Below are 12,846 nucleotides of genomic sequence, written 5' to 3'. Positions count from 1 at the left end.
ATAAAGTACATATGGTCTTACTTTTTTGCAACTTTAAAAAAGTAAAACCATCTTACAATTTTACAACTTTATAATGGCGTGAAAGTGATACACAATTCAGTAGAAATCATACTTTGAATTATGATTTTTTCTGGGCTAGTGATATGATGCTGGGCAGTGGCAGTGAACCACAGCTCCCACTTGATCAGGGGTGTCAACAACTGACACTCTATGATGTGTTCATTGTGTTAGATGATTTTGCTTAACTGCAGGCTAATGTAAGTGTTCTGAGCATATTTAAGGTATGCTAGGCTAAGCTGTGATATTCAGCAGGCTAGCCGAATTAAATACATTTTTGACATTCAATATTTTCAATTTACAATGGATATATTGTTATGTAACCCTATCATAGGTCAAAGATCATCTGTGTACAACTCAATGGTGACAGCACCTTGACTTACTATTTTAAAAAGTTTTTTTTTTTCTGCTTCTGCTGAAATATTATTTGTCAAAGTAGGGTTACTATAATTATGCTGAAATAATTGTATTTGCAGAGATGCTGACCATTTTTTAATATAATTCTCTTTATCTGCCTGGATGACAACCCTCATGGCCCATCTGTGATGCTTCTTTCTCTGAGAAGCTTTACCTAATGCTATAGTGAAAGTAACCCTCCCTTGGGTATTACACAAAGATCTCCTTTACTCTGTGCTCTCAAAATTGCAGTTATTAATGTTTTTATTTCTCTTCTACTTGCAAGTCCTTTGACAGAAACCTTGCTCTAGGTGGATCCCTGGCAAGATCTTTAACTTGAATATGTATCTGTTCAGTAAATATGATCTGAGTTAATATAACTGCTATGTTAATGGTCTTTTCTCAAAATCATTGTCTTCCTCTTTTTTTTCCTCTCTAGTTAATATTCTAGATTTCCCTTTTATTAAAATAGTTCTCACTTAGAAAAAAAAAAAAAAAAAAAAAGCTTGCTCTCCTTGTTTATGTCCTGAACCCCTCTGAAGAAAACCACTTGTGCCCATACTAGAACTATAGTTTATCTATAAAGACTCATCAGGATAGGATCCTGCTCCTTATTTTTCTGTGAGAATGAGTGAGAGAGGTAGGATGGGTGTGGGATAATGGTGCAGGGGGGTTGTTAAATATTCAAGCAAAAAAATCAAAAGAGCTTTTCTTGCCCTCAAGGACATTGAGATCTGTGGTATATCAGTTCAGATATATCTTTGTTTTACATTTACTTTTATTTATTTATTTTTGCTTATTCCATAGTTTTTTAGAAACATTAAAAAAATTAATCTCATCTGATTAAAATAGCAGCAGGAGGGAGATGGAAAGAATTTGAGTACATTTTTTGTAGGACTTAAGAAGGGAGGTCAGAGCAAGCAGACCTTTTGGAAAAGCTTGGGGGTACTGGAAGCAGTTTCTCCACTTGGAAATTTTAGGATAATATGAGCTTTAGGTTTGTGAAGGCTAGGAAATGGCTGAAAATATAGTTTTATCCCCTCTCCATTAGTACATTGAGTTACTTCACCAGGATGCATTAAACTCCGCCTCATCTTATAGAGCTGGCATGTTGTTGTATGCTTGACTACACACTCAGCCATAATCTAGGGTGCTGATTAGTTTGTTTCTCAGAGTATGGACTATGAAGCACCAGCAGCGGTAGTACAGGTAGGTTTGTTAGAAAAATAAAATTTCAGGACACTCTCTAGACCTATTAAATCAGAAAACCCAAAAATGGAGACCAGAAATTTGTGTTTTAACAAGCTTTTAGGTTATTCTAATATATACATTTAAGTTTGAGAACCCATCATCTAAAGATTTCTCCACCTTTACACCATTGACCTTTGGGCCAAAGAATTCATTGTCATGGAGAGTTCTCTTGTGCACTGTAGGATTTTTAGCAGCATTTTTGGTCTCTACTCACTTGGTGCCAATAGTATCTTTCCAGGTTTAACAATCAAATATATCTTCAGATATTACCAAATGCCCCCTAGAGTTCAAATTTGACCCCAGATGAAAACCAAGGTCTAAGATAAGGAGCAGAATTTTAACTCCAACCCCAGGCTTTGTAGAATACTCAGTTAATTGTGTGTAAGGGATCTAATTTGGTCCAATCCAATTAAGCCTAAAGTTTATATCTAGTGGTTGAAAAAGGAGGGGCTCTTTCTTTGTCTGGATGATATGCTACCTTCAAAGCTCAAAATGGTTATTGAATTTTGTTCCATAAGTAAAGCTGGCTCAGGAATAAAGCTGACAAAAGAAACAAAATGATTAAATGAGAGCCAAAGATCAAATCAAATTCATCCTAGAGACTGACCTATTTTTGGATATTTTAATTATATGAACTCAAGTAGCTTTTCCTTTTAAACCAATTGATTTGGAATTTCAAGTTGCTCAAAACTTCTGATATTACTATGATGTCTGAAGTCTTGCAACAGCTTCTTAACAGCTTTTTCTGTTTTCTTTGCTCTTGTTATTCCCCTTTCTCCCCATTTTATCATCCTGCAAATGTGGTTTCTTTCTTCTTTTTAAATAATATCTTTTATTTTGAAATTATAGTTAGTATGCAATATTATATTAGTTTAGGTGTATGACATAGTGATTAGACATCTTTAAAACTCATGAAGTGACCACCCCAATAAATCCAGTACCCATCAGATACCATACATAATTATTACAATATTATTGGCTATTTTACTTATGCTATACCTTACATACCCATGACTATTTTGTAACTACCAATTTGAACTTCTTAATCCCTTACCCTCTTTTCACTGACTCCCCCCAAACCCTCCCATCTGATAACACTCAAAATGTTCTCTGTAGCTATGTGTTTGTTTCTGTTTTATTTATTTTGTTCTTTAGATTACACATGTACATGAAATCATATGGCATTTGCCTTTCTCTATCTGACTTACTCCACTCAGCACAATACTCTCTAGGTCCATTATGAAATATCTTTTCCATCCCTTTACTTTCAGTTTGTGTGTGTCTTTTGATCTGAAGTGAGTCCCTTGTAGGCAACATATATAAAGATCTTATTTTCTGAAACATTCAGCCACACTATCTTTTGATTGGAGCATTCAATACTTTTTCATTTGAAGTACTTATTGATAGACATGTAGTTTTTACCATTCTTCATTCATATTTTTATACCTTTTTCTTCTTTTTAAAGAAAATCCCCTAACATTTCCTGAAATACTGGGTTGGTGGTAATGAATTCCTTTAGCTTTTTCTTGTCTGGGAAGCTCTTTATCTGTCCTTCAATTCTAAATGATATCTTGGTTCTAGGTCCTGGGTTTTTATCACCTTGAATATTTTGTGCCAAGCCCTTCTGGTCTGCAAAGTTCTGTTGAGTAATCAGCTGATAACCTTACGGGACCTTCCTTGTAGATAACTAATTGCTTAAAATTCTCTCTTGTATTTAACCTTTGGCATTTTAATTATGATGTGTCTTGGAGTGGACCTCTTTGGGGTTATCTTGTTTGGGATTCTGCACTTCTTGGGACTGTCTGTCTATTTCACTCACTAGATTAGGGATTTTTTCATTATTCTTTCTTCAAATAGGTTTTAAATCTCTTGCTCTCTCTCTTCTTCTGGTACCCCTATGATGCAAATGTTGATATGATTGATGTCGCCCCAGAGGTCCCTTAAACTATTTTCATTTTTTTTTTTGGATTCTCTTTTCTTATTACTATTCTGATTGGGTGTCCTTTGCTACCCCATCCTTGAAATCACTGATTCGATCCTGTTTCATCCAATCTGTTGATTCTAACATACTCTTCATCTCAGATATTATATTCTTCATTTCTGACTAATTCCCTTGTATGTTTGTCATCTCCATTTTTATGTTTTCTCTCTCCTTGTTAAAGATCTCGCTGAATTCATTTACTCTTTCTCTAAGTTCATTGAGTATCCTTATCACAAATGTTTTGAACTCTGCATCTCGTAGATTGTTTGTCTCCATTTTGTTTAGCTCTTTTCCTGGAACTTTGTTCTGTCCTTTCATTTGGGACATATTTCTTTGTCTTCCCATTTGAGCTGCCTCCCTGCATTTGCTTCTATGTATTAGTGCTCCTAAGTTCCCCAGTCTTAGTAGAGTGGTTTTATATAGTAGGTGTTCTGTGGGGCCCAGTGGGACAGTCTTCTCGGTTATCTGAACAAGGTGCTCAAAGTGTTTCCCTTGTGTGGTTGTGTTTGCCCTCCTGTTGTAGTTGAGCCTTGGTTGTTGGTTGCACATCAATGAGACAGATTGACCCTTGGGCTGATCAGTTGTAAGGATTAACTAGTGAGAGGCTGACCCTATGGAGAAGGATTCACTTTAGCAGGGTTTTGGTGCCTGTCCAGTCTGCCCTTTGGGTGTATATACCTCTGATGCTGCCCTGGGTGGTGCACTGGCTCTGGCATTGGTCAAAGCTGACCATCGGGTCTGCCAGGTCAAGGACCTTCTGGGAGGGTTCCAGCTGCAGGCCAGGTTGAGCAACAGCCTGTGCACCTCCCGGGCCACCTGGTAAGAGTCACCAAGCAATCTACAGATGGCTGTCAGCCATACTGGGCTTATAGGTGCCTTGAGAGGCCACGCTAGTAACTGAAGCCGGCTGCCTCTAATGCCAGACTTGGGGCTGCTCAGCAAGAGGTATGGGGCATGCTGAGGCCAGATGTGGCTTTTTGGGGCTGTGTGAGCCCTTGAGAGATTTTAGAAAAGTCCTCAGCATGAGTCAAGACAGGCCATTTGTGTGGAATAAACCACTAGAGGCAGTTTGGTTGGGCCCACAAGTTGGGAGAGACAGTCTCAGAGAATATTCTGGGTGGAGTGACCTGTGTTATCCAGGTTGCTAAGTACTCAGATATGATGGCCTCCTGCATTTGCATGCTGTGAGAGGGCAGAGCTCAACAAAGGAACAATAGATACTGCCAGCACTTCTGTCCAGGAGAAAGCCACTCCTCCAGCCCTATTCCTGAAGCCTGACAACCCGGTTCTTCCTTGTATGTCCCTGGCACTCTTTATACAGCTATCCCAGTGCTGGAGCTCAGAACAAATGAGTTCATCACTGAGTAAGGCAGAGTAAGGGCCCTTTAAGAGGAATTTCTGTGATTCCCTCAGCTCTCCATCTCACTCAGCCAGAATCTCCACTGGTTTTCATAGCTAGAGGTTGTGGAGACCTCTCTTTCCAGCACTGGAGCCCTACGCTAGAAAGCCCAGCATGGAGCTGGGACTGCTCACTCATCTAGGTGGAGAAGAGGCTCTGCAGCCAAGATAGACCTCCTGATTCTTGACCATCACACACAGTTGTGGGATCAGGCAATTTCATGTCTCCACCCTACCTATTAGTCTCGAGGTGACCTCACATATGTCCCTAGCTGTAGGGCTTTTATTCAGCCAGACCTGAGGCGACACACAGTGATGGTTGTTCTGTTGTGTTGTAATTTTGATGTGATTGTGAGAGGAGATGAGCACAGCCTTTATCTTCTACTCCATCTTGACAGAATCTGAAACGTGGTATTATGGGCTTATAATTTTTCTCTAAATGTCCTCACTTTGGAAATCCTTAATTTACCAATAAATGACTTTCAGAATTATATCATCTGCCTCAAAATATAATGGCTTTTCAATGTTTTTCTGTTGTTGTGAAAGTGTGTGCATGTGTATGTGACTTTTGCTAATATATAAAAGTATGATAGAACAGGAGTTGGTGGAAGATGGCGGACTAGGTAAAAGCAGGGTTCATCTCCTCATAGGTCTGCATTGAAATTACAACCAAATTATAAAATAATCAACATGGAAAATCACTTGAAGTCCAGCTGATGTTAACACCTAAGTCTCATAATATAAAGGAGCCAATCGAAGCCGGTAGGAGGGGCAAAGTCACTAATAGGGCTGGACCCACACCTGCAGTTGTTGGAGGATTGCCGGGAGGGAGAGAGAGGCTGCGGAGGATCTCCTGAAGGAGAGGAGGATCTTGGTCTCATCTGGGGGCTCCCAAGCCAGGGACCCAGCCCTGGGAAGAGGAGATTCCAATAACTCTGACTGTAGAAACCAAAGTGGATTCTGGCTGTCTGGGTGAGATGGAAGGAGACTGAATTCCTAGACACACCTTTGAAGGACCCACGCAACAGGCTTTCTGACCTGTGGACACTCACCCAAGATACTGGCAGTGGGTCAAAGGCTTATGTGGGATTAATTCTGAGAAAGTCTGCATTACCTGGAACCAGAATGAGGGCTGGAAAGGCAGCCACCATTGTGCCTTAGTCTAGCTCCTCTACAGGGCAATTTATAGACTGAATCACTTGACTGTGCAGATACCTCCCACAGAGCCATTAGGAAGCCTTGGTCAGAGGGTATCATCCCACCCCACCCAAACTGCAGATTGCCCGGGAAATTTTTTGCTGGGTGGCTGTCAAGCCTTGTTCTGATTCAGAGCCAAACATTCTTAGAGGACGGCCAACCCTGTGAGTTGCTTTTCTATTCTGGGACTCCTGCGGGGAACTTGGGAACAGTTACCAAAGTTGTAGCAACACTGAGGCTGTATTCATCTGTCTGCCACTGTCTCTCTGAGAGCCCATCCCACTCTATCCACAAACTTCCCCAGGTAGCACATTGACAGTGAACTGCTACAGACCTAATTTTTCCCTCCCCTGATCTCCCAATCCACATGGGCAACAAATTTTGGCTAGCACAGGGTGGGCACTGCACAGAAATCAATGGCAGGCAGATCTTTGCAATATTGTGTCCAGGGAGCTCAGGGGTCTGTGAGACCACCCCAGATGGCAGCTGGTCTCACTGTGATCTGTGTCTACAGTGGTAATGCCCAGGCACAGAAGTTGCAGAAAAATTGAGGCGGTATTGGCCAGATGAATCTTGTCTTCCTGAGATTCCACTTTTCCCAAGCCATGAAGTGCCTGCAGCCCATTGACAAGCAGCCTCTTGTGCCCTGCTTGGCTCTGGAGTTGTACAGTCAGTGCAGGCTACACACCTTGGCTAGTGCAGAGAGTGCATTTTGAGTAAAGCAGGTGTACGAGATGCAATATCTCTTGAGGGGATTGCAGGGGTTTGTATTGGCCTGACAGCCCTTGATTCCTTGAGCTCCTACCCCATCTAATACACAAAATGCCTGCTACACATTGATAGGCAGCTGCTTCTGCTCTGGAGTAACACATTTAGGCCCAAGGTAGGCAGCATCTGACCTTGCTATGAGTGGAAACTTACACAGGGAGCAACAGAGACAGCATTGGCATGTAAACTGACACTTCAGTGACAGGGAGAAATTTACTCAATAGGCCCAGGAGACTTTCAAGGACCCTGTGCCACCCAACACGCTATCACCCAGAGGCTCATCCAGTTTCAGAGACTTACAGGCAACTGAAAGGCAGTGTCAGGGTTTGAATGCACTGGTCCCTCTGCTAAACTGTAATAGGTCAGGGACAAGGGATGACCAGCCACTGCCTACAGTGTTGTCTCTTCCATTTACTTATAGATCCAGCATAGGTGACAACCATCTGCATATCACTTTGTAGTTCTCATCTGGTAGCCCTGAGTAATCAAAATCAGTGGCTAATTTGGCCTACTGGGGAGCACCTTCCAAGGGGCCTCAAAACCAATGCATCTGGAGGCTGACACTAGACTACAATGAAATAATTTCTGACTAGTCCCATTAGTTACATACAAAGGGTGGTTGCAACACATACACAAGCCTGCTAGGGCAAATCACACTTAGTGGGGTCAGCCCCCACACAGCAACTCTTAACTTGTGTGTGCAGCTAGTTTCCATAATTAGTCAGCCTGAGCATTAATCCCATTCATTGATCACCTAACAACAATAAAGGCTTGGTGACAACAGAAGATTGCACACAACCCATGCAAAGATCACATCCAGAGTCCCTGGCATAAAAGATCAGGGAGAGTGCATCACTGGGCCACACAGGACACCTTCCACATTAGGCCATCTTGAGGAGGCTGAGAGACAAAGCAAATATTCCTGACACATAAAAATGAACACAGAAAGGCTAATAAAATGAGAAAACAAAGAAACATGCTACAAATGAAACAACAGGAGAAAACTTCAGAAAATAAGCTAAATGAAATGGAGGCAAGTACCTACCAAAAACAGAGTTCAAAATAGCGGTTATAAAGATGCTCAATGAACTTATGGGGAGAATGGATGAGCACAATGAGAACCTCAACAGAGAGCTAGTAAGCACTAAAAAGGATATAGAAACTAAAAAGGATATATAAAAGAACCAGACAGAAATAAGGAATACAATAACTGAAATGAAGAATACACTAGAAGGATTCAACAGTAAATTGGATGAAGCATAAAATCGAATCAGTGAACTGGAAGACAAGGTAGCAGAATACACCCAATCAAAGAAAAAGAAAAAAGACTTAAAAAATATGAGGATAGTGTAAGAGACCTCTGAGACAACATGAAACATAAAACTATCTAGATCATAGGGTTACCCAAAGGAGAAGAGAGAGAGCAAGGGATTGAGAATCTATTTGAAGAAATAATTACAGAAAACTTCCCTAACTTGGCAAAGGAATTAGACATGCAAGTTCAGGAAGCACAAAAGGTTTCAAACAAGAGGAATTCAAACAGACCCACACCAAGACACATCATAATTAAAATGTCAAAAGTCGAAGAAAAAGAGAGAATCTTAAAAGCAGCAAGAGAAAGGCAATTAGTTACTTACAAGGGAACCCCCATAAGAATATCCGCTGATTTTTCAATGGAAACTTTGCAAGCAAGAAGAGTCTGGCAATAAATAGTCAAAGTTATGAAAAACAGGAATCTACAATCATGAATACTCTACCCAGTAAGGCTTTCAATTAAAATGGAAGGTGAGATAAAGAGCTTCCCAGACAGGGAAAAGCTTAAGGAATTCATCACTAACAAGCCAGTATTACAAGAAATGTTAAAGAAACTTCTGTAAAAAGAGAAAGAGTAAAAAAGAAAAAAAAATACGAGCAATTGGGGGAATTGTTTTATGAACTATATAGATGTCTAACCGATGTACTGTATACTTGAAACTAATTTAAATAAAAAAAATGATAAAAATATATTGACCTTACTCCCAGTATTCGTGTTAAATTAACTTATTAATTTTAATATTTTTTCTATAAATCCTGTTGGATTTTTCTGTGCATACTATCATGACATCTCTAAACATGAAAAATCCAGCTGTTTCTTATCAATCTTTTATTGCATTTTCTTGCCCAATTGCACTATGAACTCCATAAACTGATTAATAGAATTGACAGCTGTCTTTCTCATCTATTTATTTGTAGCAGATAAGAATTATTTAGGACTTAAAATTAGCTGTGATAATTGCTATTAAGTGTTTTGTGTTTACTTAAAAATATCAGATTTAGGACATTTTCTTTCAAATTTGTGAAATTTTTTTAAATCATTATTATTGTTATTATGGATAGCTGTTGAATTTTATTAGGTACTTATTTTGCATTTGAGATAACAAAATATTTTATAACTTTTTTCTTAATTTTGTAAATCACACTTATTGATTATCAAGTGGTAAGATGAAGTTGTATTTCTGTAACTTATCTGCCTCCTTCATAATGTATATATATGGATTCAGTTCACTAATATTTTGTTTATAATATTTTGTAATTTATTTTTTATAATTTCATTGTCAAGTGTTCGTATTGAGGACTTATTGCCTCATCATATGAATAATATGAGAAATATTTTCTCTGTTTCTCTTCTCAGGAAGGGTTTTATTTTTTTCTCAAATATTTAGTAAAATTCACCTGTGAAGCCTTATGTGTTAAGAAGTATATTTTTATGTATGTGGAAGGGGATTAAATTTCAGTTAATTTAAAAACAAATATACCTGTATTCAAATTATCTATTTCTTTTAATGTTATCTTTGGTAAATTCTGTTTTTCAAAAATTTGTCCAAAATGTTCAAATGTTCAATTTATTGTTTTCTTGTGCATAATATTTTCTTATTATCATGTTTATGTCTGTAGGGTTATGTACACTTTTTACCAGATCTTGGAAATTTGTTCTCTCTCATTCTTTATTTCTCTCATCTTGACAGTGTTTATCAATTTTATACATTTTCAAAAACTTTTGGCTTTTTGGTTCTATCAATCATATTGTTTTCTTTATCATTCCTTCCTTCTACTTTCTTTGCATTTAATTTGTTATATAAAGATTCTGATCACCTAATTTCAATGTATGGAGATGGGGTTTCCCCAAACACCCAATAGGCAATTTTCTGGCCACCCATTTAGGTTATCACCTGTGCTTCTGACCAATTGGCTATAGATCAGAGGTTCTAATGTCTTGTTCTTGGGGTTCAATTAATTTGGTAAGGCAGCTAACAAGATCACCTATTTATTATAAAAAGATATAACACAGGAACAGTCAGATAGAAAAGATGCATAAAGTAAGGTATAAGGAAAGGTCTGAGCTACTATGCCTTCTCCAAGGGTGCCATTTTCCTGAGTTTTGAGGTGTTCATTGACCTGGAAGCTGTTCAAATCCCATTTTTAAAAAGTTTTTGATACACACTTCATTACATAGGTATGATAAATTAATTAAATCATTGGTCATTGGAGGTCAACTTAACCACCAGTTCCTCTCTCCTCCCTGAAGGTCAGTGAATGAGACTTCCTAGGACTTTCCAAAAGTCACCTCTTTATCATAAGATAGACCTCAATGTTTAGGAAATTCCAAGGGTTTTAAAAGTTCTGTACCAGAAACAGAAATGAAAACCAAATATATACTCCTTATTATAAATAACAATATCATATTATATTTTTAATTTCTTTATGTAGATGCTTAAACAATTTATAATTAGCTGTTATTACTATTTTTTAAATATTTTACATTTTTTACATTTTTCACATATTTTACATCTTTAACAAAATATAATAGACAATCAGTTGCTTGTATTTACATTGTACAATTCAATGATTTTTCTCTCAATTATAGTTGATATAAAATAATATGCCAGTTTAAGTTGTATAGCATAATGATCATAGATCCACATGACTTGCAAAGCTATCACCCCACTAAATCTAGTACCCGATTTCCCCCTTACAAATTTATTGCAACATTATTAACCATCTTTACCATGCTACACTCTACATCTCTATGTCTATTCTGCAACTATCCATTTGTTCCTCTTAATCATTTTGCCTTTTTTTTTTTTTTGCCATCTCCCTAAGGCCCTTCCCATCTAGTATCCTTTAAATATTCTCTGTATCTATGAGTTTGTTTCCGCCTTCATTGTTGGTGTTATTGTTGTTGTTGTTGATTTTGTTCTTTAGATTCCACATGTACACGAAATCATGCAATATTTGTCTTTCTCTATCTGACTCATTTCATTCAGCTCAATACCCTCTAGGTCCAACAAGGCAATATCATTTTCCATCCCCTTCCTATTAGTCTCTGTGTGTCTTTTAATCTGAAGTGTCTCTTGTAGGCAGCATATCTAAAGGGCTTGTTTTCTTATCCATTCAGGCGCTCTGTCTTTTGGTTGGAGCACTTAATTCTTTTCCATTTGAGGTACTTGTTGATAGGAATGTAGTTATTACCATTCTTTATTCCTGTTTTTGATACATGTTCTTTTTCTTAAAGAAGTCTCTCCAACATTTCCTGTAATACTGGCTTGGTATTGATAAATTCCCTTAGCTTATTTTTGTCTGGGATACTCTTTATCTGTTCTTTGACTCTAAATGATAGCTTTGCTGGATAAAGTATTCTTGGTTGTAGATCCTGAGTTTTCACCACGTCAAATATTTTCTGCCAAGTCCTTCTGTCCTACATAGTTTTTTTTTGAGAAACCAGCTGCCAGTCTTATTGGTGCTCCCTTGTAGGTAAGTAATTGCTTTTCTCTTGCTGGTTTTAAGACTCTTTCTGTATTTAACCTTTGGCATTTTAATTATGATGCGTCTTGTGTGGGCCTCTTTCGGTTCCTGGTTTTGGGGACTCTCTGAGCTTCCTGGGGTTTTATGTCTATTTCCTTCACCGGGTGAGGAAAGTTTTCCATCATTACTTCTTCAAATAGCTATTCAACATCTTTTTTTTTTTTTTCTGGTACCCTATGACATGGATATTTTTACATTTAGTAGTGTTCCATCGGCTCCTTAAATTATTATAGTCTTGGCTTCTTTTTTCTTGCTATTCTGATTGGATGTCCTTGGCTTTCCCATCCTCTATATAGGTCATTTGATCCTTTTCTTTATTCACTCTGTTTATTCCATTTGATATACTTTTCACCTCAGATAATGTGTTCCTCATTTCTTACTGGTTTCCTTTTATAATTTCCATTCCTATTTTTATGTTTTTATCTCTTTGTTAAGTTCTTACTGAATTCATCTACACTTTCTCTAAGTTCATTGAGTATCTTTAACCAGTGTTTTGAACTCTGCATCTGTTAGATTGCTTGACTCCATTATTTCTGGATTTCTGTCCTGTTCTCTCATATGGTTTCTGCTTTTTTGTCTTCCCATTTTGGCTGCCTCTCTGTGTCTGTTTCTATGTACTAAGCAAAGCTCTTAAATCACCTGGTCTTATTAGTGCGGCTTTGTGTGGTGGGTGTCCCATGGCACACTTCTGAGAGGGGTTCAGCTGCAGGCCAAATTTAGCCCCAGCCTGTGCCCCTCCAGGGCTACCTGTTAAGATTCAGCAAGCAATCCGCAGATGCTGTGCTTACAGTTGCCTCAAAAAGCCACAACAGAAATCGAGGCCATCTGCCACCAGTGTGAGTCTGGTCTGTGCTGAGTCCTTGGCACTTCACTTCGGGCGGGTTGCCGTGGCTGTGGCTTGGGTTGGGGTTGTGGTTTGGGTTGGTTGGGTTTCCCTTGTTGCTTGGTGCGTAGAC

This window comes from Pteropus vampyrus, unplaced genomic scaffold (assembly GCF_000151845.1).
Source record: "Pteropus vampyrus isolate Shadow unplaced genomic scaffold, Pvam_2.0 Scaffold715, whole genome shotgun sequence".
Classification (NCBI taxonomy): Eukaryota; Metazoa; Chordata; class Mammalia; order Chiroptera; family Pteropodidae; genus Pteropus; species Pteropus vampyrus.
The sequence above is the reverse complement of the archived record's forward strand: the minus strand, read 5'-3'. Positions refer to the sequence as shown.